Genomic DNA, 27,194 nt, shown 5'->3' on the forward strand with positions numbered 1-27,194 from the left:
CTTAGCACTGTGAGCAACAGGAATTTGGTAATTGAAACCAGTGTGTCCCAGCACTCTGGCTAGTAAGTAGCAGTATGATTGGGGCTGGTGACTGTGACACTGACATGTGACTATATTTTTTTCTTATTCTTCTCTCATGCATTATATCCTGGCCACAGTGTGCCCTCCTTCTGCTCCTCCCAGTTCACCCACACACCTCCCCTCTCCCCCAGATCCACTTCTTCTTCTGTTTCCCTTCAGAAAAGAGCAGGCATCCCAGGGATACCAACTGAACACTGCATAACAAGTTACAATAAGACGAGGCACAGACCCTCATATCAAGGCTGAAGGAGGCAATACAGTAGGAGGAAAAGGGTCCCAAGATCAGCAACAGCAAGATAAGCTTGTATGCAAGATGTAGTGAGAATGGCACTGAACCCACAGAAAAAGTGCAGCATTTAAGGAGTCATGTGGTCACTTATGGGAAGAATCAATGAGACTATAGGAGAATCACTGGGTAAACTGGGTAGCAAGAAAGCCTTATTTTTATTTGTAACATTGCTACATTATTCCATTAAATATAGATAGAATAATATTTGTTCAATGAATGAACCCAGTTACAATGGCTTGATTTTCTATTAATTAACATTGTTAATGTTGCAAACAGTCCATCGTCCACAGTATTTCTTTGTAAGATCATTTATTATTATAAACAAAGATTATAAAATGGGTTGTACAGAGTATAAGTTTGTTACATCTCCCTTTATTTTAATAAATAACTTCAATTCCTATAGTAAAAAATATACCATTGTTCTTAGCTGCCTAAATGAATCTCCCTCTCTGCTGGTAAGAGGACATCAGTTGGCCCTGGGAATCCCACCCTCCCCTACTCCCAAGATTGTGTAGAATCCATGCAGTTCCGGGAGAGTCTCCATTGTTCGCATTTGGCTCTGTGAGCAGTACAGGTGCTTTCTGTCTATGAGGTTTGCAATGACCCATCAGTGTTTCAGATTCTGTTCTGGAGCTTTGGCTATCATCATAAGAAGGAGATATTTTCTCTTGCTGATGTTAATGTTGGCAAAACATAGCTGTTGATAAGGAAGGTGTCAACACAGAGGAAAGCCTAAGTGAAGAAAGAAGACTGGGCTATGACATGTTGAAGGTATACTTACTACTGGTTGAGGTCTGGGTGTATTCATGGAATAAACTGCAGTAATATAACACTGAAGAATTAACACCATCTTATAAATCACACAGCTGGAAAACTGAGTCCCAGAGAATTTAAATAATCCATGGATCATCATAGACTAGCAAAGAGCAGAACCAGGACATTCAGCCAAGAGAGGTAAGGCCATTTAACTCTCTGTACTCTTGCGTCATTGCCAACTTCTCATCAAAAGAACCAGTACACTCTTCTTTGAGTCAGTTGGAGTTTGTTCTTTTTTGTTGTTGTTGTTGTTTTGTTTTTTTTAAATAAGTGTGACTAAAAGGTCTGATACATCACCACAGTGACAGGACAAGACAAACATTAATATTAAAATGTAAAAATGAGCAAAGAATATAGATTCATATCTCTATGTGTGCTTCAATTAAAATTAAATATCTATATACTGGGTACATAATAAGTAATCCAAGTACTTTGAAAGTTTAGATGGAAAGAACACAAATTTACAGCCTTTAGGAAGCCTGGAATACATAATAATAATTGCATCAATAAACAATAACAATAAAAAGAATGAAACAAAATATCTAAAATATTGCTTTCTTGGGGGAAATTATTCCATCTGATGTCTGTAGTTTCTCTCACTCTTCAAAATCTAATAACTATTTATTAAAAACACTTTATTTTAATTAAAATATAATAGCATAATTTCTCCCTTCCCTTTTCTCACTCCACTCCCCAATATATCCCATATTCTCTCTAAATTTGGTGACTTCTTTATCTTTTATTATTGTTACACACATATGTGAATGATATATAAACACAAGCTGCTGAGTTTGTTTTTGTTGCTTGTGTGTATATGATTTCAGGACTGACCACTTTTTATTTGGTAACTGTTAGAAAGTTCCCTGAGAGACGCCAATTTTTCCCTCTTAGTAATCATTAGTTGTCTGTAGTTATTTGTCTAGGGTTGGGACCCTGTAGGAATTTTTCCTTCTACATTAGCATGTCTACTGATATTATTATTATTTTTAAGGTGTTTTAAGGCAACAATATTGTTCAGGTACCATACCATTGGTGTACCAGTACTGTAATTTGTAGGAATCACAGTCTCATACAATCTCACAATCTCCTGGAACTCTGGATCTCACAATCTTTCTGATCCCTCTTCTGTGATGTCCCTGAGCCATAGATGAAGGATTTGTGTTGTAGATGCATCCACTGGGGCTCCACATAACCCACTGACCTCTGCATTTTGACCAGTTGTGGTTTTCTTTAACTGTCTGTTTATTGTATGAGGGAGACCCACACTTTTCTGTGAATAGAGGGATAAGTTTTAGAATATACTTAGAATCGTGCTGGTCAAGTAGAGTGGCAGCAAAACATTTTCTTCTGAGATCCATGACCCCTCTATTCACCATCCAAATCTAGCTAGTTGCCTAGATTTCTAGTATTAGACATGGTTTCCCTCCTATTAAGAGGGCTTTATGTCCAATTAGACAAGTGTTTGTTACAGCCAAGATATAAATGTTACTATTGCACTTTTAAGGGTATTTTTCCATTTTTGTCACTGCTATGGTTCATAGGCATCATAGCTGAATAGGACTGTTGATTGTTTATCTGCCTTAGCACCTAGCAAAGTACTTTCTGGCACTATGGAAGCTAGACCATGGGAAGGAGGCTTTCAGGTTAGATCTAGCTCAAATCATCCAAGTCTGAAGTGTGGTATCTTCAGCAGTAGAAACTTATCTTCAACCTCTAAAAGGGAAGCAAGAGCAACAGCAATAGCCTATATTGTTTTGGGAGTCACTTGGACTACCTTGACCAATACCTGAAACTTATTTCTCATGTTTGGCTTGAGGATTTTATTAGATAGTCTATATCTCTTGTGGGAAGTACTACCAGCCCAAGTAACACAACTTCAAATATGTATCTCACATATATAGACATAGACATATACTTATGTGTTGTAGATCATTTGAGGGAAACATAAAAGTGCATAATTCCTTGAGGCTCTAGTAATTCTTGGTCCTCTTTGTCCCTTCTTTAAAAGATATCTATCAGGCCGGGCGGTGGTGGCGCACGCCTTTAATCCCAGCACTCGGGAGGCAGAGCCAGGCGGATCTCTGTGAGTTCGAGGCCAGCCTGGGCTACCAAGTGAGCTCCAGGAAAGGCACAAAGCTACACAGAGAAACCCTGTCTCAAAAAACCAAAAAAAAAAAAAAAAGATATCTATCATATATTACAGTAGCCTATAAAGTAAAATTTACATTATTATTATTATTATTATTTTACTATTTTAGTCCCAAGGGAAGCTTAGAAAGATGACAGAGAAGAACACAACTGAAAGCAGACTAATAGACTAAGAAACTAGCTAAGTGAGGGTGGTCTTCATCTTTCATCTTAACACCTAGGAGGCAGAGGCAAGTGTATGTGGATCTCTGTGAGTTTGAAGCCAGTGTGGTCTACAAAGTGAGTTCCAGGACAGCCAGAGTTACACAGAGAAATACTTTCTCAAAAAAAAAATAAAAAAGAAAGAAAGAGAGAAAGGAAGGAAGGAAGGAAGGAAGGAAGGAAGGAAGGAAGGAAGGAAGGAAGGAAGGAAGGAAGGAAAACTAATAGCAAATGCATTAGTCAACTTAAGCATTCTGAATATGAATCTTGGACAGAACTTTTGAAGGAACTGAGATATATGCGTGTACATGAGAAGCAATGTGGAATGAAAAACCAAGTCTATCCTTTATTAATATAGTTCTAACAAATAATTTAAAAAGCAAATATAAGGGGTAAATTCTTAGTATTGAATGCTAAATTTTAAAATGTAAACTTACACAATGATGGCAGGCAATATAATATTTCTAAGTTCATAAAGTTAATTTTCTTAGTAGAGGTTTTAATTATGTAAAACATAAATAACAAGTCAGATACTACTCATAAAGCACTCTAATCTGTGGTTATAACTTGCATTTCAAAATCTGCTGCATGGATCAACAAGATGGCTCAGTTGGAAAAATCTCTTGCCACCACAACTGAGGACATGATACTGGGACCCACAAAATGGAAGGAGATAATCAACTCCTATAAGTTATCTTCTGACATGCACATATTTGTTGTGGCACATCTACATGTGTACTCATACATTTGAAGATATACACATAAATCAATGTAATTTATAAATCTACTCTAAGCCAAAGTGTAGTCACATTAGAGCATCAGAGATTGTATGATCTCTCTTTTCACAAAGAAATCCTTATTTCCTGACCACACAAGAGCCTGGTTAATTTTTAACATCCTTTATATTTCTCTAACATGTGTAAAGGTTTACTAGATTCAGTTTCAGGTACTTGAGTTTGGCAAACATATTTCTGCAACATAGAGAGAGATGGGGGTGTGAGGAAGGCTCATGTACACTCTAAACCCTTCTATCCCTTTCCCATGTCCTGCACTGGCCACAAATTTCAGCGAGAAGGGAGATCCTTACTATGTATATCTTCTGATGAGCTTTGGTTTGCGGAAGCTGATATAGGCTATGGCAGTTTCACCAAAGAAGAGAGCAGAACTGATAGATAAAGATTTGGGAGTCAGGCATTGGATTATTGTCATTTCTGTGATGACTACTTCCCCAAAGCTGTAATTCATTTATGCCATATTATTAGTGTGTTTAAGGCTATTTTAGACCAAATCTCAATGAAGAGGACTCCAAATGCACAGAATTGTGAACTATATTTGTTATACAAATATTTCACTTAAGGAAGCTCAACTGGGTTATAATCTGCGATTCATAAATGTGTCTTTACTCATGCATGTTACGTGGTCAAATTCAAACTCACAAGAGAACAGAGTAAAGCACCTTGGAAAGTCTTAAATTCAGTAGAGTCTGCTGAGGTATGTCTTGTTCTTTCTTCCCCATGACCCACCACTTCAAATACAAACCTTATTGCTCAAAGGATAGAACCACCTACTAAACCACCTAGCTTCCCCTGTTAAAGTACAGAAGATAATTTTCAATAATTTCTTAGACAACCAATAAAACAGTCAAAGCTTAGACTAACCACTATTTAAACATGGTGTAAATACTTCAAAATTCCAGTTGATGTCATCTATGCAGATAAACATTAAGAATCTGTGTGAGCCTGTAAGTAACTACAGTTCCAGGGGATTTGGCTCCCTCACCCAGACATATATGCAGGCAAAATATTAATGTACATAAAATAAAAATAAAAACCTTTAAAAAAGAATCTGTGTATGATTGTTTATGTGTATTTAAATGATTAGAATCATGTTTATTTTTATAAGAACATTTGCTTTTGAAAATTAAACCTGACAAGTTTACTGTGTAAAGAAGTATGGACCTCCTACTTAGTTTTGGCATTGAAATGTACAGTTATGGTTAAGTATGATGTGTCTAATGGATTTGTTTCAACATTTTCAAAAACCAGCAATACTGTATGTCTCCCATTGAATTGATGTCATTAGTGGGGAATGAGTATGTACATAGGTTTAAAGCACTTCTAGCTACTCTCCACACTCTGTTAGAGCAGTGTTAAATCACTTCATACATAAAATGGATATATGCTACAACTCAAGGGTCCAGATATAATGACTCGAGTCCTGAATGGCTGTCTTCATCCACCTTCTGATGTTCCTAAGAATATTACATTCTGTGGAAGATTGCCTCTAGGCAATAACATGAGGGAGAAAAGGGGGCCACAGGTCAGATTCTTTCTCCTGAGAATGTAGGTCCAGGACCAGCATGGACAGCACCATCTCAGGGCTGCTGAAAATGTACGATACATATCAGGCCAAGAGAAGCAAGCAGCCATCACCTGGAACTTATCCATTTTGGAACGATCATGTTTCCTCTCTAGGGACAGAAAATTTGAAACTAAAGCCCAGAACTTACTCAAATTTTGAGCACCATAAAAATCAGCATTTGTTCTGCTTCAAAGATGAAAAAGAAATTAGGGAACTATAATGAAAATAAAATGTATTATTGTATAGTTTGGGTTAATTTAATTTTAGCATTTTTCATTACGGTCAGGGAGGAAAGTGTGAACAAGGTACTCTTCACATTAGCTCTGCAGTGTGGCACACACTGATGTGGGTGACAGAACTCACTGGGGCTCTGCAGTGTGTCACATACTTATGTGGGTGAGCACCATTGAGAAAGTAACTACATTAGTAAATAAAATTCCAGAAGAGACCATGGGGAATTCACAAATGTACTGGCAAGTTCTATTGGTCTATTATATTCTACAAAAGCATAGAGTCCTTGAAGATCAAAAGGTAAGACAAATTTATATATAAACGATAGGTCTGTGCTACAAATTCAGGGCCAGAGGCACTAGCAAATCCTAGAACTGTTTTGTTTTCATTAACAACCGGCATTGCAGGAAAAGCAAATCTTATAAATTGAAGTTCCCTGACACTTTAACACCATCTGGGGTAATCAATGTGAAGGAAAAGTAATAGATGAGTGAGTAACAATAGAAATGAAAGATGTGCTTAGTTGTTCTGCTAAATGAAAGAAAATTTAATGCTAAGAGGATATATAAAGGTGGAAATATTCTAGATTTATATGGAAAGAAACAATGAGCAGCAAGAGACTGTAGGATACTGTAGATAGAATTGAATTATTTGATAGCAGTTACAGCTGAAAAAATAGAAAATCAGGCTTGATAACATAAGTCAAATATGACAATGAATGTAGAAATAAAATAAAGCCACAGTGATAGGTTAATGTGTTGCTCAGTCCTTTAAACTAGTATTGACAATCAGCTTACCCAAGGTGAGCATAGATGGCTGAATAAAATTAATTGGTCACATGAGTTTTAAACATCTCAAAAGTTGTGACTTTTTTTTTTTTTTTGGTTTTTCGAGACAGGGCTTCTCTGTGTAGCTTTGTGCCTTTCCTGGAACTCGCTTTGGAGACCAGGCTGGCCTCGAACTCACAGAGATCCACCTGCCCCTGCCTCCCGAGTGCTGGGATTAAAGGCGTGCGCCACCACCGCCCGGCTCAAGTTGTGACTTTTGTTATATGTATTTCAAAATGCCTTTACAAATGACATGTATTTTCATTATAATCTTCAATTTTGTTTTTAGATAAATTTTCTTGTAATTATTTTAACACTGCATTTTATACTTGACTATAAAGCTTTTCTATTACATATTATATCACAAGATTAAGAAAAGGGCAAATATGAGTAAAATATCTACATTTAACCAGAAATCTCAACTCTTAACTTCTGATGATACTTCTGTATTTTTTTATATTTAGTTGAATTGGGAAAGGGTGCTTGTGTGTGTAGCATTTGAGTCTCATGGATCAAATTCAGGTCAGCAGGTTTGGCAGTGAATATCTTTATGTGATGAGTCATCAGGCCAACCAATAATTCTAAAATATATTTTATAAAAATGCTGTACTGTAAAGGCATTATTATATGATAGTGTAGAATATGAATATAAAATTATGTATACTATATTACTCATTCATATTTATCTGTGTACTTGATGAATTGTTGTAGAATTTTAGAATTCCTGGGTAAGCCTAATTTACTTTTGTTCATTTGAGTGCAGCATAAATTGACTATGTAATTTTATAATCAGAACAATAATCACTATTTGCAAAATTCACATGAGTAAAAATTATGAAATCAAAGCCTTTTCTAAAGAGGTGCCTATACTGTAATTTCTGAGATCTGAAAGTTTTGTGACCCACAGGAGTTATGAAAAATGGCAGTCTACATGTTCAGTTAACTTTTAATTCTAGAAATCCCTATGGCCACCATTTTAATCTCACCTCATCTTGAATAGTTTGTACTAACAAAAAAGAGACATTTCTGAAGTGACATAGGATGTGTAGTGAAAATTAGTAAGGTTTCTATTTTTTGTGACTTTTTTCTGCTTGAGATGTTTTAGCAATTGATTTGTTGATGAAAATTTAAGGGAATCATCAGCTTTTTATAACAATGTAGGTTAAGTTATTTCAGAAATGACAAACTCAACAGTATATGGAACTACCCAAATATACATCCCAATTCTACTGGTAATGAGATGAGTTCTGAATATGATATGCATACAGACATCAGTAATTCTGAAGATGAGCGAAGACACTGGCAAATCTCAGTCCCTTTGATCCTGGCTAGGTAATTTGTGAAATAGATGTTAATTGCACTCATTTTTGACAGTCATTGACTGGAACTCAATAGATGATATATACAAAGTACCCAGAGAAATTGATTCTTTTCCTTTTTTCATCCCTTTGCACTTTTGATGTTGAAAACATCAAACAGGAAACAAGTATAGAGAAACTATTAAACTGTGTTTGGTATGGTGCACATTGTTAAAGCTGAGATGCACTGGTAGTTTCTTAGGTGGACTCCTATGAAGCAGAAGCTGAAAGGATTTTCTGGGGATAAAGTGGGGACAGGAAGGCAGGAGGTAAGCAGGGTTCTGCAAAGGATGAGGTGTAACTGTGACATAATTTCAGCAGAGACACCAGCCAATCTGGTGTATAGACCTTTCAGAGATGCTCTCCTGGTATTGAAGTAAGAGGCTATAACTTTGTCCCACAGCCCTAACCAGGTATTGGATAGGCTACTGTAGCTTGGAAGAGGGGGTTCCCATCTGACAGGGACAGTTCTCAAAAAGGGCCTACAGTTCTCCTAACTCAAAAGAAGAACCCCTGGAAGTTGAGGATGCTGCACAATCTGTGAGGAACACATGAGAGTTTTAATTTAGTTTTACCCAAAGTTCATCAATATTAGACAATACAGTAAAGCTTCACTCGTAAAAAAGCCCTTTGATTCCTGCACATCAGCTAGTTATTCTCTATGATATACAATCATTTTCTCTAATAAATGAGATGACATATGAAATGTCATCCTTTGTTCATAAACACAAAAGATGTATTTTACATCACGTGCTCTCTACTAATTGTTCCTGTGCTTTAGAGAACATATTCTCATAATTACATGATATTTTATAATCTTTCAAGACCAAGTGACACTTTTCTCTAAAAAAAATACTAAAGGAATATTGAACGTAACTTGAATGTCTATTATTTTATTTGAACCATATAAACACAGTTCAATTAAAATGAACATTTACATTATATCTATCTATCTATCTCTATCTATCTATCTATCTATCTATCTATCTATCTATCTATCCATCCATCCATCCATCCATCCATCTATCTATCTATCTCTCTATCTATATACCTACCTACCTACCTACCTACCTACCTACCTATCTAACACACACACACACACACACACACACATACACGTGGATGGGTTCAGGTAATATTTCTATTGTGATATTCTTTTCTAAGCAGAGTATATTTATTTAGTCTCTTTATGAAATATAATCTGAAGTTTATCTGAAGTTGGAAGAAATTCACAACAGTCATGTTTAAAACATGAAAGGGAAGAATAAAATAAAATCCTTTATATCCCTCTAGAAAGTCTATTATGATGATCTGTTATTAAGAACATATAGGACTGCTGGGCAATGATGGTACATAACTTTGATCCCAGCATTTGGGATGTAGAGGCAGATTGATCTCTGTGAGTTTGAGGCCAGTCCAGTCTATAGAGCGAGTTCCAGGATAGCCAGAGGTGTTACAAAGAGAAACCCTGCCTTGAAAACCAAAATAAATAAATAAATAAATAAATAAATAAATAAATAAATAAATAAATAAATAAATAAAAACTACAGTAAAGTACAGTAGTAGGGCTGTGGATATGGCTCTGAAGTTTAAAAAAAAGTGTACTGTTCTTACAGAGGATCAGAGTTCAGTTCCTAGTACCTATAATGAGAAGCTTCAAACACCTATAACTACAATTCTAGGGGATCCAACACCCTCTTCATATCTTTGTGTTACACAGCACTTGTGTGCTTGCACACATGTATGCATGTATACACACACAATGTAAATAAGATAAAATAAATAATTTTTATAAAGGTGTATTAGTTAAAAATATGAATAAATCCCTATTTTAGTATGGTGTCTGTATAGTGAGTGAGCGACCATTAACAGATATGTCAGGCTCATAGCGTGGCCCTTTTGTATTCCCAACAAGGCTGAAAGGCACATTTTTGTAGTTGGAGGAATGGAGGGATATATAAAAGATGTGTTTCTATACTGATATAAAACAATAACTCACTTGTGAAGTTGATATATAAGGACAGGGCTCTCGTTCTTTAGAGAAAGTTTTAGGATTGTTTGGTACAACCAGCACCCAATGTGGCAGTGTTATGGGAAATCACAGGATCAGGATAGTTTTCACTTAAATACAGGTTAATTCAATGCTAGGGTGAAATAAGCTACCAGGCCATGAAAACGTGCTATTAAGGTAAAAAGAATATATTTGAGGTAAAAAGGTCACCATGGAAAGGCTGTGAACCACATGATCCTAACCACATGGCATTCTGGACACAAAGGAAGCAAGGGACGGTAAGATCAGTGGTTAGGAGTCAGCAAGCACAGTGGCTCCACAAGGCATGCGAGCCTTACAGTAGAGAAAATACTCTAAATGGAAACATGATGGCCGGTCCAGGTCATGATGGAATTGTGAACATCCACAGACAGTGCAGCAGCAGTAGGAGCAAACCTACTGCAGAGCGTGGATCTGAGTGAAGACTGAGCCACTGGAGCAGAGAGCTAATACAGAGGAGGAGGGAAGAGACAGATCAGAATGCTCCATTTGCTGTTGAACTTGGCTGTGCAACAAATTCCACTTTTAAAAGTGTATATGTGTGTGGGGGTGGTGTGTGGGGGTGTGTGTATGTTTGCATGTTTGGGGAAGCCAGAGGCTGACACTGGGTGTATTCTCAATTGCTATCCTCACTCTGGATCCTCACTTTGGAGAAAGGCTCCTTCTTTCAGTAGGAAACTCCTTTATTCTGCTAGACTGGCTAGCCAGCAAACTCCAAGGATCTGCCTCTCGTTGTTTTCCAAGTCTGGGGTTGCAGACCCCTATCACTATGCTCAGCTTTTTAAATGGGTCTTGGGATCCAAACTAAGGTCTTCATGCTTACCAAATGAGCATCTCCCCAGGTCTCTATATAATCTATTTAAAGGAAGACACAGGATAGCCAGTTGTGTGTCAAAACTTTGTTAGACCACCCTAGAGAAAAAGGTCCCTGTATAAGAAACAGGGTGGGAACTGATTAGAACTGAAGTGACAGGTGGCCTGGGAAGTTATGTGAAGGAAGAACATAACAGGCAGGTCTAGGTAAGTTTTCTGTCTGACAGAGAACACCTGGCAGAATTTAAGGAAGCCTCATCCCATGAACGTCAGTGTGTGAAATGAGTAAGTTTTGCTTTTCTACCTCTCCCACATGACATGGGAACAGTTGTTCTTTTAAACCTTTACAAATTAGGCTAAATCTTGATTAGTATTTGCACCTTGGAATCTCACAGGTACTTCAGTTTTCTTTGCAGGACATCCCACGGATGATCTTTACTGAAATAGGAACCATATTGAATGGTTCTTATAACCTAATCCTTCAGTACAAACCTGTACTATGTATCTAGAGTCCCTACAAATTAAAAACTAATGACAAAAAGTATTCCAGTGATTTTTGTCCTACACCCCGTTACACCACTCTGTTAATTACAATATACAATTTACAATATACACTCCAGCTTCAATTTGCTGAAAAATACACCCAACCCAGGTTAAGGCCAGGTTTGACATGCTTTCATAGACACTGGAGCACACACTGTTGCCCTGAAAAGCTCTTCCAATTATTCTAGTCCTCAAGACTTGGATATGACACTTGCTGGTCTCACAGCCATGGCCACCTTCCTTTGAAGTGTAATTTCAGACCAAATGAGTGTGAATTAGCTCTCCTAGGGCTCCAATGAATCATGGTTGTTTTCAGTGGCCTTGCATAGTAACCTAAAATGCCTTAAGCAGTAATTAGCTTAACAGAAAGCCCAGTTGTTGAACAGCATATTGATTAAGGTATTTGGGGGAATGTAATAGAATTTCAATTTTCTCGATTCTCTTAGAAATAATTTCTCTATTTGAACAGAGAAAAGCACAGTAGTTTTCAATATTAATTTTGGGAGACAGTAATCCTGAGAGGTGCAGATATTTATGTGAAGAGGAGATGCTGTGATTGCTGGATTGAACAAGTAATAGATGTCTGTCCCTCAGCACAAATCAATCAATGCCATTGCTAATCTCCACATCTACAAAAGAAAGGGGCTGGCTATTCTCCTAGCTGGTTGGGAGGAAAAGATAAATAAAAACACATATATGTAAAGCCTTTAGTTCCATCTAACACATAATAAGGGCACTGACATAATTATTATAAAATATCAAACTTGAGCAAATTCATTCATGGTATTATAGTTTGAAAACCTTTGGCCACTGTTTAATTGCAGGATCTAGTTTGGGTTATAAACTAGGCATGCTGGTACTTTAGCTATTTATCCTAAAGAAGTTTGATTGTCAAGTCAGGGGCATAAAACCCAGCAGCGCATACCATCACCTCTAGCAATACTTAAAAACCAGCAATCTGGAATTGAATTCTGTCATTGGGGAAGATGAGTTGACCTAGAAGTTGGTGCTAAATAACACATTCTTCTCAGGCAGTTCTAAGCAAAGACTTCAATATGTATATTTTCACCCATCTTGTAAGTATATTTGCTTTCTAGGTTCATGTTATGCTCATAGAAATTACTAGAGTTCAATTTACAAGTTCTGTTTCTTATGTATTCTTTACAAACAACATCAATGCTAAACTAATGTTATTCTTTTGAAAGAAAAAAATCTGAAATTCTTTCCAATGGAATATTCTAGAATGTGCACATGTATAAATGTGCATGGCACACAAACTTGGACACAACACAGCTGAAGGAGTTTCTATTTTCTAAATGTTCCAAGTGTTCCCTGGTTCAGTAGTACCGAAACACACCGCAAAATGATACATATTTGTGACATCAAATAGCTACACACATTGAGATTCAGCCTTCTAGTCAGCAAAACTTCATATTTTATTCACTAAATATAAAATATCTAATCATACACAACATTGTAATCATCTTTCTAGTTATTACACCTTAGCTCTTCAAAATATCCCCCACAAAAGTCCATCCTCTTCTCTCTACCTCTCATTCTTTGCTAATAACTTTACATCTGTTTTCCAAAGTAAATTTTAAAACTGGCTTTTCATACAGACAACATCTACTTTAAAACAACAGTGCCAAATGGCCCAACAAACTATTAATTTCAACAACATGCTTATTGAATTAAACACCTCTCTGAGAAGAAATACGTTAAACCAAGTCATTTACAATCATACTAAGCAATAGGACATCACACACCTGCCACCCTAGATATATAAAATGCCATTCTTTCACATGCTCCCTAAAAGAATGTCCCTTTGCACCCATTTATATAAAAGCAAACACAAAGAATTCCTATCATTGTATGCATCATAAAACAATATCCACTTGTAAATCTATCTATATCAAGAGTAAACATCATGAAAACCCTATCAATGTTTTTCAATTAAAAAACACAAAATACAGACACTCTTATAAGGAAAAATATTTCAGCTTAAGGCACTTATTAATGAATTTTTAAAAATATTTTTCTCCCGATTTTAAAGAAGAGACAAGTCTCTTCTTCCATTTTCACATCTGCAGACACACACCTGAAATTGATGGTATAAAATTGAGCATACACTTTAACGAATCTTACCACTGTCGTTCTTCAGTGTTCCATTGGTGAGTTGTTTCAGTCTCTTCTGGTGAGATTTGCCATTGTAGTGAATTTGTGCTTGAGCGACTGAGTTCAGCTGAATGTTACACACACTGCACAAGGTAAAGTTTGAATGTCTCTTTTCCCGTTCTAGTTTCTCTTCAAACTCATCAGGCATTAATTCAGCCTCACTGTCTCCATCTTGTGCACTTGTGAAATCTGGAGAAAGAGATAGAGATGAAGATTTCTAGATCCCCAGTGTTTATCAAGCTAGACATTACATAAAGAAGGCTCTAGAAGCTTGTGAATAAAAACTTCCCACTTCTTCCCACTTTAGTTGGTTGTATTCATAATTCACAAGGGGGTGGGGAAAAGTTGTCTTCCTAAGAGAATACAGACAACAATCATTTGACTTAGTGCTGTGTTTAGGTACATAGCACACATCATGTCATTTTAACTGCCATAGCAATGTAAGAGATATTTTCAGTTTTCCAATCCCATAGAGAAGGTAGCTAAGTGGTGGTTAAGCAACCTGCTTAAGGTCACACAAATATTTAGTAAAACATAGTCAAAATAAGCATGTATTTTATCTGTAAGTCAACAGTTCTGTTCATTATATTCTTCAGTATGCACAAATGTATTGGGTATTTTTCTTTCAATTCAGTGAAATAAAATCTTAAAATTACTTCCTGCTTTCTTGGGGAGAAGACATCTTTAGGGACCATAAAAAGAAAATTTTGGGGTTAATTGTCAAGTCCTGGGAGAGGTAGCAGTATCATTTGTCCTGTCTTTGCATAATGCAAAAGTACAGAGCTTGTTTGAAGTCCTTGCTTGAGTTGTCTGCGAATCTGGATCACCTTAGCTAGCCATCTCGAAATTGTCCTGAGCAGTTTGTAGTTCAAAGGCCATCTTTGGGTGGTATTAGACAAAAAATGGGAAATGGGGTGATATTGTGTCCCCCAATATATTGTTTACCCTAATAAACTTATCTGGGGTCAGAGAACAGAACAGCCACTAGACAGACATAGAGGCCAGAAAATGGTGGCACACACACACACACATTTAATCCTAGCATTCTGGAAGCAGAGATCCATCCAGATCTCTGTGAGTTTAAAGCCACATAGGAAACAGCCAGGCATGGTGACACAAGTCTTTAATCCCAGGAGTGATGGCAGGAAGCAGAAAGGTATACAAGGTGTGAGGACCAGGAACTAGAGTCTGGTTAAGCTTTTAGGCTTTCAGCAACAGTTCAGCTGAGATCCATTCCGATGAGGACATAGGTTTTCAGTTTGAGGAAACAAGATCAGCTGAGGAACTGACGAGGTGAGGTTGGCTATGGCTTGTTCTGCTTCTCTCATCTTTCAGAATTCATCCCAATACCTGGCTCTGGGTTTGTTTTTATTGATAAGACTGTTTAAGATTTGTGCTACATAAAATTCCTTTCATAGCCAGGCCTGATGGCACAAGCTAACACTAGGGATAGTAAGTTTAAGACAATATGCTGAGATGTTCCCTCAAAATTTTTTCAAAAAGCAAAAAGGCTAGACATGTTCAGTGGCAGGCCTTCTGCCAGATGTGCTTGATGCCTGAAGTTAAATCTCTACCTGCTGTGGATATCATTCTATATAAATAAAACACTGATGGCCAGTGACCAGGCAGGAAGTAGGTGGCCAGGCAGGAAGTAGGTGGGACAAGGAGAGAGGAGAATTCTGGGAAGCGGAAGGCTGAGGAGGAGACACTGCAGCCACCGCCAGGACAAGCAGCATGTGAAGACACTGGTAAGCCACCAGCCACGTGGCAAGGTATAGATTTATAAAAATGGGTTAATTTAAGATAAAAGAACAGTTAGCAAGAAGCCTGCCACGACCATACAGTTTATAAGTGATATAAGCGTCTGAGTGATTATTTTATAAGTGGATTGTGGGACTGCGGGGCTTGGGGAACCTGGAGAGAAGCCCTCCAGCAACATCTACCTCCAGTTCCAACTTTCTTTTAAATCTCTTGCTTTTCAAGTCCCTTACCATTGAATTAAAGTGACTTACACCTAGGTGAACACATCCTATGCACACAAAATTGCCAAAACTGTATTAAAAACCAAGATTTTATACCACAGATGTACTAAACATCCAAGATGGCCTCAGGCTAAGAACTTCATAACCATGGTGTGATAATACACAACTGATCTGTGGTTAGATTATCCTGTAAAGCATTTGGTATTTTTGTTCACAATTTCAGCTATTTTGATCTTAATATTGGAAGAGTTAAGTGACTATAGCATCTTCTACTTACTCTTCATTTTCAAGTCATTTGAAATCTTTCTGTGTTCTTCTTGCAAGAAATTCAGCAGAACCCTTATGCTCTAGCTATGATCTGTGCATGTCCTTGGCCCATATTCTTCATTGAGTCCAGTTATGGTCTTAAAAATGCTGGCACTGACTGTAGTCATTGCATTGACTGTCCCCACAAATCTCTCTCACATGTTAATGCCTGTTTATTTTGTTTTCTAGTCCACCAATATTAACCAATGTGACTGTGAGTTTGGGGTTATCTATTGGAGGCTGGTGGGCTTAGCAGAAGGCACATAACTAAAGACGGGGAGTTTCCCTCCATCATAATCTACTAACAGCCCCAATTCTAAGGCAAACATTACAGGCCTGTGAATTCTTCCCCCTTCCTGGATTGATAAGTTAATAGGGCTGCTCTTTGTGGGCCCAGAGCAGGTAACTACGGTTGATATGAGTTAATGATTACTGTATTTGTACAAATTGTAGCTAATGGTGTCCTTTCTTCCAACTCTTACATATCTTCCTCCTCCACAGTGTTTTCTGAGAGTTAGAGAGGGTGGTCAAAATGACTTGTTTAAGCCTGGTTCCTTATTTTCTGCAACATAGACAGCGATGCCTCTGTATTTACCACAGTTCATTTTAAGGGTTGGTTTCTCTGATTAAGGCTGGGAGCTGCTTGAATCTTTTGTGATAGCAGAGGTATTTAGTAGGAACAGTTTAACTAACCATCCATGCCAGGAGCTGCCTTGTCCCCCGAAAAAGTCACATGACTCTCAGCACATCAGCAATCTGTTCCATGCATCAACCTCCTATCTTCTATACCTCAAGTTGTTAGCTATGCAGACAGTAGCAGAGATTGGTCACCCCACCTCCCATGGGTAGGTTTTGAGTCTATTCAGAGGTCAGTTACTGCACAACAGTCAAGCCACCACTGCCCAAGTGGACATATCTTACTTTCCACATGGCTTCTTTATAACCTCTTGATCCAATTAGTCCTCTCCCCATTTTGACCCCTGTATCCCCAACTCCCTCACTGCCTGGACATTTACATCAACCATATTCCCTCTCTTTACTCTATTTTCTGATGTCCTTACTTCCTTAATATAATACAGCCCTCTGTTCCCTTCCTTGCTTCCTAGCTTGTGCAGGTACTCCATGCCAGACATACAGTACTAAGTACCAAGTCCTCAGTGGAAGATAACAAGTGGGGTTTGCAATTTGGGGCTTTTGTTACCCCACCCACAGTGATGTTTCCAATTTCATCCATTTCCATGCAAGTTTCATAATTTGTTCTTTGCTTATACAAACAATCTTTCATTTTGTATATGTATCACATCGTCATTATCCATTCATTATCCAACAGGCATCTAGGCTGCCTCCATTCCCTTCCATTTTGAAGGACAGCTACGGACACAAATTTGCAGGCATTCTGCACTCAAGGTTCATATATATATATATATATATATATATATATATATATATATATTTCAAATATGTTAACCTATGTCATTTTAAATGGTTTTTAAATTTTTGAAATCAAAATATAACAACATCATTTACCCCTTTCCTTCCTCAACCCCTTCCATGAACCCACTTTGCTCTTTCTTTCAAATTCTTTTTTTCCCTAGTTGTGTTATCTATATATTCCTAAATATATGAATACAACCTGACCAGTCCCTATGTTACTTATCTGTATATGATTTGGCAGGGGACTATTTGGTACTGCATAACCTCTTCCCCAAAGAAGAGTATTTCTCCTGATAGCAGCATTTCTTGATTGCTTGTAGTTCTTTGTCTAGGATTGGGCCCCATATGATCACTCCCTTGTTAAAAGGGATACATTAACTTTCTTACTTAGGGAACACCATTAAAATAATATTAATGATATAATTGAAAGGGTTACATTTAAAAAAGCAAACCACAGCTTTTTTAAAATAATGGCATTATTTTAGCTTATTTATAAAGGAAAAGCATATTAGCTTTTCCTTTATAAATAACTTAAATATTTAGCCATATTATATTTAGAATATGTAAAACTTCTTTTGCATTGATTTAAACTTTTAAACTCTGTTATCTTAAATATTATTCAGCAGTGGAAAAGCCTAAATAAATCATGGTTCCACTAACTATTACTGTATTCTACACTCATTGAATAGAGAATGGGAACAGGGCATGTTGACTTATTTCTAAGTCCTAGTACTTCAGAAGCTGAGGCAGGAAGACCATTATGAGTTCTTTAGAGTTAGCCTCTAATTCACAGAATAGAAGAAATGTAAAAACATTTTTATATCAGATTTTATGTTTTAATTTAGGAAGTGTCAATGACCTACTTAAAACTGTGTGAAACATTCTAGAGACGATAACTGCTAGCAATATTTGCTTCCTGATATTTTGTGATATTTGGTGATAAATTTGATATTTGGTGAGATTAGAATTGGCCTTTTTTCTTTAGTTTTCTGTATTTTTAAAAATTTTGCATGGAAAACATTTGCTAATTTATCATGGAAAAATAAATCAATGTCTATTAAAGAACAAACTACTCAAGGTTTTCCAAAGTAAGGCCATGCTTCCAAGATGGTTGTTGCTGGTGAGAAATTCTGACACATCACTTTGCTAAATATATTCGTGTCTATGAGGAAACACTATCTTGCTTGGCCCACATTGCTATCTAGTCACATAAATTAAGATTATCTGCTAACACCTCAACAGGGGTGCAAATCCAGAACTGTTCTTTCAAGGCTTTGGGATTCATTTGCCACACGGGAGGGGAGGGCTTTTCTATTCATGGGGGAAAGTGAATTCAGCATCAGACAGCATAAATAATTTGTTCTGAGGGCAAAGGCATCAACACTCAAAGGGAAAAGAAGGTAAAGTGTGTTCACCATGGCACAGACACGTGGGGAACTAAACCCTTGAATAAACATTAGACCTGGGTCCTGACATCATAAAACACGTCAGGTTTTGACAAGAAAACCATACCTTAAATGGCACTGTCCAGTGGAGAATAAAGAAGCATAAACCAGCTTTCCTACCGATACGGTAAGGGTATTTCATTTAAATTATTGAAGTGAAATTTTGCTCATTTGAGTTCCCTTTAGAAAAAGACTCAGTAGTCACACATACACCTTCAGCTTATGTTAATCAGTCTGTTCGTGTTGTCTCTTCCTAAACTTTGTGACACTTGAAGAACTTCTAGGACACTGAAAAGGTAGTGGCTCCATGGAATACTTGTCCAGTTTCCATGAAACAGAGTTAAAAACCACAGTTAATAAATGCAGAAATTGAATATTGGTTTGTGCACATTTTAGTTTTTGGATATTGAGATTAATGCAATCCTACAATTTCAAAGGAATAATTTAAAGATAGCACACATAGCAAATCTCACCTTGGGTAAGTAGTAATCAATATATCTGAGCATGAATTGAGAAAAAAAAAGAAATATGGAAACAACATAACACCCCCACAACCACCCGATGGGGTTCAGATTGCTTCTTAAAATATACTTATTTAGTATTTACAAGTTATTTTATTGTGTGTTTGTGTGTGTGTATGCACACACACGTGTGTGTACACTATACCCTCATGTCAAGGTCAGAGAACAATTTGTAACAGTCAGTTCTCTCCTTCTGCCATGTGGGTCCCAGGGATAAAAATCATATCATCATTCTTGTAACAACTGCCTTAGCACTGAGCCATCTCCTGGTTCCAAGTGAATACTTCTGACGGAAGCTGCAATTTGTACCAAAGCACTAACTTCTGTCTTTAAGTAAGAGTGCTGAGTTCTTATCTTCTCCAGCCCATGCTAATGCTGACCAAGAAGCCATACCCTAAGCTAGCCCCTAAATTCAATGTCTCAAAACAAAATAAGAATCAAGATTTTAGATAGCTATTGAAAGTGCATCCATGACCAAAGCTAGAACAATCAAGGAACATTTAATAACAGATCACTGGGTTATAAATCAAAGTATAAAATGAATATCAGTGACATTTCAAAATAGAAACAAATAGCCCTCTCATATAGCCTTTTCCAAATTTATGTAGATATTTCATTTATGTGGTGATATGCAGAGACAAGGGAAGACTCCTTACCTTTTACATGTTGAGTGTGCATTACAACTTGCCACCAAACAGTGTAGTTCAAATACTTTGATTTTATATTAATGGCCATGAGGACTTAAGAGACAGAAGAGTCTGTGAGTTCCTGGTTATGAGATGTGTGTGTTTGGTGAATAACTCATCCTTATCTTGATAGAAACCACTCTACATAGTCACAAGAACTATCTTCAAAGCGGTGTATGTCCTTTGACAAGTATACCAAGCTTTCTGAGTGGAAAGAGTTCTCATCAGTAACACCAGAGTTGTCTTCTATAGCTAGTAAGTCAGGTTTCACTGTTTGTTCCATTCCTAACTGTTTCCTTGTTCTGTGATCTGCTACCTTGTCAGAATACCAAGAATCTCCATGATAAAGCAATATTCCATGAAGAGAATAGTGGGCATGTGCTAACAGTCAGCTAAGAAAATACTAGACATATTGTGGGAACTTCTATAAATTACCCACAATATCATAAAATTGTAAGTGGGATGCACAATGTACAATAACCTTGTTTATTAATAGCTCCTGCCACTCTAAAACTTAAAAAAAAAAACTTAAAAAATAAACTGCTAGGGATTTGTAAGTCAAGAACACATTTCACACAGACTTATGTTTCTCATAAGTAGCAGTGGCAGCAAGTCAATAGTAAGAATTTCTTTTTAAGGCTCAGTCTTAAATGATAGCTTCAACAACCATGCTGTTCAAACTAAAAAATAAATAAAATTTAATCTGGAGATGCTTCATGGTGAAATGCTACAAGCCTGTGTGATGGTAGCCAACAATTTAGCAGAAAATAGAATTTACAAGGGCGTTTAGCCAACAGTTGGGACTCTAAGTTTTAACACACGAGAGACTTTGGCTGTTTCAAGACCAATTAGAGGAAATCAAATAAAACATCAAAATATTCAAATATAAGAAAACCCTGCTTTAAAGAAATAATTCTCTGGGTAATAGTAAATTCCTTGTGGAATCAATGTTATAATGAGAAGTTTTGTTACTTCTTTTAGTATGGGATAAACATTCTCGTGTGAGGTTGGGACAGCAAAGTAGACCTTCTCAGAGGGTCTGTACTTTTGAAAACTTCCTTTGACTGCTTCAATATAACACAAGATTAAAAAAATAGTGGTAACTATTTATAAACACTCGATTCTATAGCTGCAATAGTATTTACTTTTGAAGAAACTACTCAAGATGTCTTTAAAAATAGAATGATGGTATATAAATCATGAAGAAATGTCTATCAAGGGAAGTAAGAAAATGCAATTTCACTGATGTTATAACAGCAGACCATGCATATCTGGGGGGTGCAATTTCCAGTGGCAGCTACCTCATACAGGGTTGTGACAACTCAGAAGAGACTAAAGAGACTTGATGGCTAGAGGGCACCTGGAGGACTGGCAGAGATGCTCTCAAAGCATCCCAGTGGGATCCAGTCGAAATGCACAAAACTAAGGGATGAAATGATAGACGCCAATATAACTAAGTCAAGTCCTCATGCTCTTCCTGGTGAACAAAATGAGAAATTCATGCTGATTTAGTTCTTCTCCATATTAGGATGTATATGTATGAGTGGTCTCTATACATGCATGCTTATGTTTGTGTGTGCTCTAAATATACTGCAAGAAACCAAATAAAAAATTTACTAGTGAGTTCTCTTCAAATTTATGAGTGTTTTTTAAAGCATACTTTCTCTGAGATACATAACACAAACACCCCACTGTGGCATTTTACCTTTATTGCTATTATAATGTCATAATAGTGTTAACGTCTTACTACTGCATTTGTAATTGTCCACAATGCCATGATATTCCAACACAGAGAGAACTTTGCATTGAACTTATTCCCCACTAGAGTGCAGTGTAAATTTAAGAATTAAAACTGCAGTATTCAGAAATTTCCCAAACACAAGGCATGCAGATAGCATTACTATGTATGTTAATAACTAATAAATAATATAGCTATATATCATCAATGTCAATTATATATACATCATCATACAAACAGATATGCATGTGTGTATAGTATAGCTAATGAGATACAAGCTCATCTAAATATAGCTTAAAAATATCAGATATCAAATAGAATTTGGAGAAAAGTCACAGAAGAGCAGTATCATTTATCAGGGGTCAGTATAACTTTCTTATTATGGAGCAGCCATTGTTTTTAACAGTCTCTTAGTAATACTAGCATTTTGAAACCTCAGAAGTAAAATCATCTTAATTAGCTATATCTTACATTCATGATGAGGGACATTATCAGAGAGTACATAACATAAATCAAGGACAACAAATTATATTTCACTTAAAGATTACATCCCATTCCATCCATTGAAGCAAAATGTATGACTCCTGATATAGTCCCAGAATTCACAAGGTGTGGAAACTCCTACTGACCATTCAAGAACTCACCCACAAAGTGACACCCCTTAGTTTTTTAAAAAGCAGTTAAACTGCCAACTAGTACTTATATATTCAAGAACATCTGAAATCACATCTTAAATTGCAACACAATTAGTGATATCTCATGAAGTAGCACTGTGTGATTTCCTCCCACATTCTTGCCTGATGCAGTCCTCTTGTGCAATCACACACACTCTCGGGGCTCCCTTGGGAAAACAAGAGCCTGTCCCTCTGCCACACCGAGGCCTCTTCTGGAGACTCAGGTCAAACATTTTTAAAAGCCTTTTTTAAAATATTAAATCTTTTTTCCTGTAACCACACCTGCTATCTTTATGCTTTTAGCCAGCTCTATCCCAGTTTATATTTAAAACAGCTTACATAAAACTTAAGTAAGGCTTGTCCCCAAAACTTCCTGCAGACTCAGCAAATAGAGCCTGTTTTGACCTCTACATGGTATAAAAGGGATGGCAAAGATGAAATCCAGCAGACTACTACAAAACAGCTTGCAAATTCATTTTAACTCATACACTCATCCCTATACTTAGCCAGTTGGAATATTAGCACATCAAACTTGTCTTCTTACCAGGGAGTTTGAGAAGAAGTTAGACATGGAGATCAGATTGCTTTGTGGTTGTTGTTTGCTGTGACTCAGATCCTGGCTGGGACATTCAGCACTGTATGCCTGCTTTTCATTTATTATAAGAGATGGCTCTGCTTTCTCTCTTTCATACACAGCTCTGAAAACTCAGGATGTTATTCTTCATTCCATTGATTCTACTTTTCAAAATTGTGTGTTCCTACATTGATGACTCCAACTTCTGCATCTAATCTTTCCTTAATATAGACTTTCTCAGGACACTGCCTACACTGTTGCTCTATAGCAAGTCTAAGGAATGGCAGTACTTGTTCTTAGATGAATGTCTCCTATTTGTTTTCCTTGTCTTCACCTTAGAAGAGTGGACCAGGCTTTATTCATGATTCAGAAAATCTTCACGGTTTTTTGAGGTGTTTTATACGGCATACCAAATACTACTTCCCTAGGATGCTTAGCCCTCCTCACTATTGTGAGCATCTTCTACCGTGGCTTTTGGGATGCCCGCTGTGCAGGAAGCAGACTTCCCATGGTCCACTCTCCTGGAATATAAGTAGAATGTAAAAAGCTGCTTCTGTCCTAGTACCTGAAAGGTGATGGAGCACCATCTCTGACAAAGACTGTGTCACATAGACTGTAATGTCATCTTGTGAGGGGACACTGTACTCTGCTAGCTTTGAAGAAGGAAGCTGCCAAGTTCTGAGATTTCCCACAGAGAGGACCATGTGGTGAGGAGCTTACAGTCACTTCCAGCCAGTCACAAATGAGGCCATAATGAGTACCTGAATGTCAGAAACAGCCACTTGAGTGAGGATGTAGTAGTGTCTTCCTAAAGCTAGGTGAAACTGTGTTTAGAAAGAAGGCCCAGCTAAAGGTCATCTGAATTTTGGATCCTCAGCAATGGTGGATATCCACCTACAGAATCTTAATTTTCTAATAATTATGTGTAGTGATAGATAACAGCTGTGCCAGATAACTGCTTTATATGACATTTTAGCAACATGGGAATTGACTGAAATTCTCAAGAAAATGTTCTGGTCAAGAAAAACTACACAAACCACAAAACATTCTTCTTAAGTGGTGTGCTTTAAACACCTTGTTCCTGACTTTTAGTAAACTAGAATACAAAGTGAATTATTTTTTCCTTAGGAATCTCCAGTTTATTCAACCAAGATCCAGCTGGGCAACAATTACTAATCAATAACTTCAACTTCCTTTAGCCCATAAGTTTGGGTTTTTTGTGTTCAAGATGTCATTGTAGGATTCAGATACTAGGGTTGTTCAGATATGACATTCTAGACTAATGAGTGTGTTTTAGGAAGATCAGTGTATGTGCAGGTATTCTCCTCATAATAACATTTCCTGTATCTTCCTGAAGTCTAAGTAAATGTGAACATTTATTAAGTTTAGAACCAAATAATCATAGAACATACAAAAATTAAAAAATAAAACAATAATTTTGCTAAACTACAAAGTAAAACAAGTAAAAAGCAAGGCAGGATGGTAAATTTAAGATAGAAAACAACCACACATACACAGTAGCAGCTTTTTATTTGAAGTACATTTTAGTGAAGATTGATTTCATTTTATTTGTGCTTCTCGTATATATTATATTCAGACAGAATTTTCAGTTGGAGACATAATGAATATAAATGCGGTGTAAAAATGCCACTAAATGGTGAAAAGTAGATTTATAAATGGCACTGTGAAAAACTGGGCAGGGGGTATCTTTAAAGGAAGATGCAGATAACCCTAAATAGCACTCCTAACGTACCCAGAGTGAGGGGCAGAGCAAGACACAAGTTGAGTAAGGTTCTCCACTAATTTCCCCCAGTACACACACTGATTGAAAAGCTGGACATGTACCAGCAGATGACTTAAGGAATTTGGAGAAATGACCCTAGTACCACCTGTAAACAGAGCAAAACGAAAAAGACATTGAAGAAGGAAGGAAGGAAAGATTTGCCTCCATCACTTCTGTCTGCACACTTGGGAAACACAGCTAGAGGGATGCACTTCCCACTTGAGAAAAAGAGAAAATTAAGTCTAGAATATATATATATATATATACCCAGGACAGACTTGTGTTTCAATCTTCCAGGCACGAGCCACTTAGTATCAGTCCAATGGGCAGGAGTCTCCCTTCACCAATAGATTCCAAATTTAGATAGTATGGTGTATGTATAAGATCTCATTTGCTGAGTTTAGGACAGGGTAGTAAGAAGGAGACTTTACTGTGGAACTTTGAGCTAGGCTGATAAAACCTAATATTAGACAAATCGTAACAACCCTCATACAGTGGCTTGTCTGTAAATGGAGCCTTGAGACTGCTCTAGTGCTAGGGGAAGGTTGGCAGTTCCGATTCATCAGAATTTTCTTCAGTGAACCTTCCTGTGGCTGGCTGTAGCAGTCTTGGGTAGTGACTCCATTTTAGAAATAGGGTCAGTTTGTGACATAATGTGGTGACTCTGGTGGCCGTATATATGACACAGGAGCTAAAGGCTGGTCCACCAATGATGACTCTGCCCAGAGCCAAGAAGAATTCTATAGTGCCTGATGATAGGCCTATAACTGAGGATGGAATATTAGGCCAATTCTGGGCCCAGGCAGAGACTTGTGGGAAAATGGGACTCTATCTGGATATTCTCCTCTTTCTTTCTGAACAAAACACCAGCAAAGTGTTGTGGGGAAAGTGGGCTTGGGTTTCCATCCAAGGCTCAAGTAGAATATAATGCAGCAGGAGCAGGGGCTTGGCCTATGGGGACCTGGGTAGTCCCTAGTGTGGAAATAGCAGAACTGAGTATAGGCTCAGAGAAAATAAGCAGCCCTTTTAAACTCTCTGGAAAGACAGGCACAAACAAATGAGTTTAGAAAACAGAACAAATAAAGATCCTTTGATGCCCACAGGGCTGTATGCCTGGAAATATCAGGAATTTCCAAGAAACCATTACTTCACCTTAAAATAGGTGCCCCAAATTGACCAGTCATAAGTGTGGGAAAATTGTCAGACAACTTAAAACAAGGTAACTTGGGAAAGTTGAAAGCCACTGAGAAAATGTTTCAGTAGAGTAACAAAAATACTTAGCAAAGGTATGGGGAAAATTGTGAAAAAAAAAAAAAACCTCAAACAGAAAATCTGAAGATTAAAAAAATACACAAAGGATGCCCACAGTTTCACTGCCCAGGAATTTGAGTTCAGGCTGGGTGATAGAGATGCCTTCCTGCCTTCCCAGGGTGATGAGATGGGAAAAGGCCAGGTCTCCCGGCTTTCCTGCTCTGCAGCTTGTTGCTGGTCCTCAAAATGCATGCTGTCATCACAGGCTACACTAGGCTGTAGCAGGCTCTTTGCCAACCCTAAATGTACCCTGTAATGTGGAGGTCTCCTGTACCTCAGGAGTGACCCAGATGTGGAGCACTGCCTCAAAGTGAACCACAATGACATGGAAAATATCAATCCATTCCTCTTCCTGGTCTCTGTCTACTCATACCTGGGACCCAACTCTTTGTTTTCCTAGATACATTTCCCCATCATCCTCACAGGCTGTATGCTATACATGGTGACTTATCTGGGTAAGCTGAATCCCTCCATCCACATCCTGGTCCAGTACTTCTGTTATCTTCATGACCCTGCAGATCCCCTGGGAAGTGGCCTACCATCTGTGACCAACAGCTGAAGGTTCCTCAACCACCACACTGTGGACTGAGAGCCATGGAGGCTGAACATAGGGACTTGGTGTCCTTTCTAGAACAGGGATAGTCTCAAATCCTAAATTCCTCAGGGTCAGGGTTCCTGGCCACCTAGGTATACGTATACCCGAGAATTTCTCATTCTCTCCCTCTCTCTCTCTCTCTCTCTTCTGTGTGTCTGTGTATTAGCTTCTTTGGATCCTGGATGAAGGGTCCAATTAGAACCATTTATAGATGAAAAACAAAGAGAAAAAATTACATAAAGGCTGAATGTG

The 27,194-nt window shown here is 37.5% G+C and overlaps 1 pseudogene; it reads left to right on the forward strand.

Moving 5' to 3' along the window:
• The first annotated feature begins 20,443 nt into the window (after positions 1–20,443).
• LOC102905244 (prostaglandin E synthase pseudogene) lies at positions 20,444–26,895 on the forward strand (annotated as a pseudogene).
• Positions 26,896–27,194: the final 299 nt, after the last annotated feature.

Source organism: Peromyscus maniculatus, chromosome 9 (assembly GCF_049852395.1).
Source record: "Peromyscus maniculatus bairdii isolate BWxNUB_F1_BW_parent chromosome 9, HU_Pman_BW_mat_3.1, whole genome shotgun sequence".
In the NCBI taxonomy this organism is placed as follows: domain Eukaryota; kingdom Metazoa; phylum Chordata; class Mammalia; order Rodentia; family Cricetidae; genus Peromyscus; species Peromyscus maniculatus.